The 6,630-nt window shown below is 42.2% G+C and overlaps 1 pseudogene; it reads left to right on the top strand.

Moving 5' to 3' along the window:
* Positions 1-5,490: 5,490 nt before the first annotated feature.
* The window catches only part of LOC102982653 (cyclin-dependent kinase 1-like), a 41,432-nt pseudogene continuing 40,292 nt past the window's right edge, over positions 5,491-6,630 (top strand).

Below are 6,630 nucleotides of genomic sequence, written 5' to 3'. Positions count from 1 at the left end.
AGAGCCCTAAATGGGCATGGTTTAAGAAGGTCAGCTTTAGCATTTCGAAGAAACAATGCAAGAGAGTTTAAAATGTTTAAACAACAAAGATGAATAGAGGTCCCCTGGACCACAAGATAACAGAGCAGAGACGCAGTTGCCAGTTTTAATCAGAGGCAGAATCCACTGTATCATCACTCAGAAATGCTCAGTAAATAGGAGCAGCGGTTGTTAGTATCATTACTGACACATTGAGTTCCCCTGACCATACAGTCTTTTTCTTTCCTCTCCTTTGACTTGAACTAGTATTACATGTGGCATTTATACACAAGACTTGAAAGGAACCAAGGTGATGGCTAGGAAAGTTTCCCCAAGGATTCTGTCCTTACCATTCACATAAGAAGAGTGACCAGGGCTTCGCTGGTGGCGCAGTGGTTGAGAGTCCGCCTGCCGATGCAGGGGACACGGGTTCATGCCCCGGTCCGGGAAGATCCCACATGCCACGGAGGGGCTGGGCCCGTGAGCCATGGCCGCTGAGCCTGTGCGTCCGGAGCCTGTGCTCCGCAACGGGAGAGGCCACAACAGTGAGAGGCCCGCGTACCACAAAAAAAAATAAAAAGGAAGAGTGACCAAAGACCGGGGAGCACAATCCAGGGCAGCAAAAGGAGGTCAGGCCAGTGCATTTCAAAAGGGCACCTCGGTCTAGAGTCTACACAGTTCTAAACCCACATCAGGACACGCTCCACCCAGCCTCTCCTTCCAGCACCCTGTGGCCCACCCCACCCTATCAAACATAATTCTCCAGCAGCACACTTTCCTACTCACCCTTGCCAGCCATCAAAAAACTGAGGAGGGCTTCCCTGGTGGCGAAGTGGTTAAGAATCCGTCTGCCAATGCGGGGGACACGGTTTCGAGCCCTGCTCCGGGAAGATCCCGCATGCCGCGGAGCAACAAAGCCCGTGCACCACGACTACTGAGCCTGAGCTGTAGAGCCCGTGCGCCACAACTACTGAAGCCCGCACGCCTAGAGCCTGTGCTCCGCAATAAGAGAAGCCACCGCAATGAGAAGCCCGCGCACCGCGACGAAGAGTAGCCCCCGCTGGCCGCAACTAGAGAAAGCCCGCGCAGCAACAAAGACCCAACTCAGCCAAAAATATATAAATAAATAAATTTATTTTTAAAAAAAAAACAAAAACAACTGAGGAATCTGGGCTAAATACAAGCATAAGGCTTCCCCAGTGTGGAAGGGGACCCAGGAGCCAACAGTCCATTTTGGGAGGTAGGGTGGTAGCAACTTACATCTGGTGAGCCAAGAAGCAGGGAAAGACCAAGACCATCCCCACAGCTGGTGCTGGTCAACCTTCAGCGAAAGTGTTAAAACTGAGACTAGAGTCTGTAAAGACAGCATTTCCTCAGCCAAGTTTGAACCTTGCCAAGGAGGCTCAAGGCCTTTGATGTAGTTACTTTTACGTCACAGCTCTGGTCCACCCAGCCCTGAGGAAATTGGGGCTTCATGGAAGAGTTCCATCCATGGGCCCTGGAAAGACGCACAGACCTCAAGGCCAGCCACAGAATAGAGGAGATGATCTCTATTGACCTATATACAGGGCCCAAGAACTTGAAAATGAGAGGAATGAGGGTAATGAGTCTGTCTTCTAAAGACTGAGCAAAGATATGCAAAGCCTGCCTGGTGATATTAACGTATCTATACGTGGAATGTGTTCATTAAAGGGGAAGTCTCTTAAGGCGGTAGTTTATCAAATTGTCCTGACTCCTTTATAGGTGGTAAAATCAACTAGTGAGCTACCAGCATTTTTTAAAAAATGAAATAACATAGAATAGAAAATATGATTGAATCACATGTAATAATAGTAAGTATTGTTTATTGTTTTCATGCATGTGTGTGTGTACATGTGTACTGGTCTCAATTTAAAATGTATCTCTTTACTGTTAGTTTTTTTTTTGACAGTGACTGCTTTCGAGTAAATATTGGTAGAGTCTAACAAAGTTTTAGTCAAACTAGTCATTCATTTATTCATTCATGCATAGCGCTCCTATTATGTGCCAGGCCTCCACTGGGCACTGAGAATACAACGCTAATAGTCACAATAGTACAGTTCTTGTTATATATTTGGCACACCTCTAAGTTCCTTATATATGCAAATGTATTAGCCCTCGAAACAAGCCTATGAGATAGTTTCCATTATTATCAACATCTTGTTCAGATGAGTAACTTGCTCAACTCCTCATAGCTAGTAAGTGGCAGAGCTGGAATTTGAACCGTTCAGTCTAGCTGCAGAATCTCTTCTCTTATCCACCAAGCAATAGTACCCAAGGACTTGCCCTATTGCTCCCAACAATATCTTTGTTGCAGCAACGAGGCCACTACAGGTTGCACCTGTGTCACTAACTCCCCTGGTCTGAACTGTTGGGCTAGCAAGTCAAATGGAGGCTTATACTTAGGCTTCCCGAGAAGTCTGCCGTAAGAGACAGAATACACTGCCCAGAGTACCCTTTCCCCTGGGCATTTCTAGCCACACAAGTCAATGGCCTGGCATTCTCTCGACACAAATTATGTGCATTCATGTCAATGAGCTTCATGGGCTGACAGATCAGTGTTTGGGGCTGCAAGCCCAAGGGTCAGTCTAGGCCACAGAGACTTCAACAAGGGAAATGCCCCTGAACAGCTGTATGCCTTTGTCTAAGTTACCTTTCTGTACCTCAGTTTCCTCAACTATGAGATAGGGATAATAATAGTATCTACCTCATAAGATTGTTGTAAGAATTTAATGAAATAGCAAATGTAAGCAAATGCCTAGTATTTAGTAAGTGCTTATTAAATGTTTGCTAGCTATTATTATTTATTGGGCACTTTGCTAGTATCAAATTTATCAACCAATGCAAGAGAGAACGTGTAAGCAATATTGTGCCTATAGCATGCTATGCCGGGCTAGAGAAGTTCAGGGAAGAGGTAACTTAAGTTAACCAGCAAATTTCAGAGAGAAGATATTATTTTGAGATGAGTTTTGAGGACTGAACGAACAGGTGAAGAATGAAGGAAAGGACATTCCATCCAGACAGACAGAGTGAACAACTTGGCAGAGACACAGAGGGCCTTCGTGTGCAAAGGACATACAAATAAATAAAAATACGTAAACACAATTTCCCCTGATGCAGGCATGCCCGTGTGCAATACCACCAAAAAACTCTCCAGCAAAAACTCCTGCAGCACAAGTTTTTCCAAAGTTGTTTCAGGCATTGAAATATATATACAATGTGCATTTTATATATACTCACTTCAAGGCAAGTGAAAACCTCAGCCCTAAAAGAAACTTAAGGGAAAAAGCATCAGTCCCTAAATACATGAGAAATGGGAATCTCTCCCATGAAGCTGGACATGCTTTAGAGAAGTGGGCTCCCAGACCTGGGAACTTGTTAGAAATGCAGATTCTCGGCCTCCCCCAGACCTAATGAATCAGAAATTCTAGCGGTGGGGCCCAACCATCTGGGTTTAGAGAAATTTGTCAAGAAGGAAACAAAGATAAAAGCAACAGCAGTCCAGGCAACAGCTCCTGTGAAGAGCTATGCTCCCTGTAACCAGAGCCAGGCACCATTTAACACAGTGGCTAAATAGCTCAGGCTCTGTAAACCCATCGACCTGGGTTTGAACCCCAGTTTTGGTGCCTGCTGCCTGCCACTTCCCTTAACCACTGCTTCTCATCTGCAAAATAGAGATAATGATTCCTCCCTAAGATTGTTCTCAGGACTTGGTAAGAGAGCCAGTATGCCTAAAGGGGAACTCAAGCAAATTCATCCTCTCCAAGAGTGATAACATCTCTATGAGTTCCAACAGCTTTTGGAACAGCAGCCTTCAAGTTGGGGTACACATGCTCTTGGAGGTATAAGAGGACTTGGTTTGGGGACACGGATAGACTGATGAAGATCAATTTCCAAATCCTCATTTTTCCTACAGACTCCCATAAAATTGATCTGCCTGCAGCTGGGGCATCAGGCAAGTTCTCCTTCCGCATCTTCCCTATCTTCTCTTTCACAGTAGCCCTCCTCCCACTTACCAAAAGCAAGACACAGTGCTCACACATCCCAAATCTTACTATGTGTCCTGGAGGACAAACTTCCAGGGCTCCAAACAGGGAATAAATAGAAATACTGAGGTTGTGAATGTCTCTAATGAGAGGGGAAAATCCATTTGCAAATGAACAACTCAAATGAGTGGTTACAATTTCTTTTCCAAGTCAGGTGTTTTCCACATAATCGAATGGGGACATAATTTGCACTGTCAGCTGATAGATCATTAAAAATAATTTTTGATGAAAGACCACTATGTGATTTTTAATATACGACTTGGAAGCAGTTCAAATAATTCAAATGTAACAATTTTCCTTACATTTCCACTTACTGATGTGAAAGTTTTCAGCACTTTAACCTTTTTTTTAAATTGAAACATGTTACACTAGTTTTAGGTGTACAATGTAATGATTCAATACTAGTATAGATTGCAAAATGATGACCACAATAAGTCTAGTTAACATCCGTCAGCACTGATGTCTTAATAAACAAAAAATTGGCTTGCAATTGATGCCAAACTGTCTCAATCAAGCAATAAGTAATATTCACCCAAGATACATGATACAAGTTTTTAAAATGCCATCCATCTCACATCAGATGCATTTCCAATGAATTTTACTTCTGTGTTTAATAATTCCATATCAAAAGTATAATATATCTATGTTGCTTTTCTCAATTACATGGTATAATAATTTTAATGATAATTCAATCCAGAAGAAATGTTTCAATACTTAAAGCCTTTTAGTCACATGAAATGTTTTAAAACGCTGTTTCAATCTATATGTATGTTTTTGTTGCAGAGAAGCACGATACAGAAATCAATAAAAAACTTTCAAGCATAAAAATATATTACATTAGGATAAAATTCTGTGGGGAAAGTGGAATGAAAATGTGAGTTCAAGGAGAAAAAGGAATGATGTAAAATTTTCTGACTCCTAAAGAAAAGCTCTTTTGTGTATTTTTAAACAGAAGACAGTAGTATCAAATCATTATGGTATTTAGATTGGAAACTTTAAAACGAGCAATGTAAAGGTTTATTTTAAAATTTTTAAATTTCAGTATTTACTATTTGCCAAAAATTACATTCTTTGTAATTTTTGTGTAAAGTTACAGGAACTGTAGATACCAAGTTAAAAATGTACAAGGGGGTACACTGTCTCTCAAATTTTTTTCAGGGGATATGCAAGGAAAACATGCGAAGACCTCTGCTCTAGAAAATCTCCCCCTTATTATTCTCCTCTTTCTTCAGTAGGTGAATATATTAAACAGAAATGACATTCTCAGTGCTATATGGCATGCTAAGAAGCATTCCAGAGGAGTAACCATCACTGTCTCTGTTTTCAAAAACTCACCACCTAGTTGAACCAACCAGAAAAAAATGATGCCACGCAACTGAGGTATGTGGCAGACGCTGGTCTTGCCCACATGGTGCTCATGTTCTCCGGTATCCTTGCTAAGCAAATCCAGACTGTGTTTAGGACAGCAATCTGCCAGGTAAATACTCACTTTTTCAGCCTCCCTTCCCCTGAGGGGTGAACATGTGACAAAATTCTAGCTGGTGAAACATAAGACCTGAGGGTTTCTGGAAAAGCTTTTGCTTTCCTAATAAAACCATATAGATGAGGTTAGCTCTGCCTGTCCTTTCTTCTTCCTAACTTGAATGCGGATGCAATGCCTGGAGCTACAGCATTTATGCCAAAACTATGAGGCAACAAGCATGAGGACAAAGGCCACATACTAAGGATGGCAATATGGACACATGGAAAGATCCTGGGTCCCTGATGGCATAGCTGAGCAGTGAACTAATGCGAACAAGGGCTTACCTCTAGATCTACTACTACATTAAATACATGTATACACATAGTTCAATTGCTGTAAACCAGTGCTAGTTGGATATTCCAGTTACTTGTACTGTGTAACAAGCTACTCTAAAACTTAGTGACATTAAAATAAGTCATTTTATTAAGCTCACACATTCTGCAGGTCAGGAATTCAGACAGGGTCCATCTGGAATGGTTTGTCTCTACTGCATGATATCCAGAGCCTCTGTTGAGAAGACTCAACCAGGTGAGTGACTCAAACACATAGGAACTAGAATAGCTGGACCTGGAGAATCCATTTCCAAGAAAACTTCTTCACTCATGTGTCTGGTACCCAGGCTAGAATGATCAAAGACTGGGCTCAGATGGGACTGTTGACCAAGTGCCAACACATGTGGCCTCTCCATATGGCTTAGGCTTTTCACAGCACAATGGCTGGGTTCTGAGAGCAAGCATTCCAAGAGACCTAGAAGGAAGTTGCATGGATTTTTATGATCCAGGCTCATGCAGGAATCAGTGTCATTTCTACAGTACTTGGTCGAAACAGTCACCAGATTCAAGGAGAGGAGACACAGACGCCAGCTCTCAACTGGAGGCGTGAAAAGAACTTGCAACCATTTTTCTTTAAAACACCACATCGGTTGAGGTATTTTTCCTTGCAAATTAACACATTCCTAACTGATACAATGGATGATATAAGATAACATAAAGTAGATGCGAAGTTGAACAAGTACAAGTACAAGTA

The sequence above is a fragment of the Physeter macrocephalus genome, chromosome 11 (assembly GCF_002837175.3).
Source record: "Physeter macrocephalus isolate SW-GA chromosome 11, ASM283717v5, whole genome shotgun sequence".
Classification (NCBI taxonomy): Eukaryota; Metazoa; Chordata; class Mammalia; order Artiodactyla; family Physeteridae; genus Physeter; species Physeter macrocephalus.
Note: the sequence above shows the minus strand (reverse complement) of the source record. Positions and strands in the feature narration are given on the sequence as shown.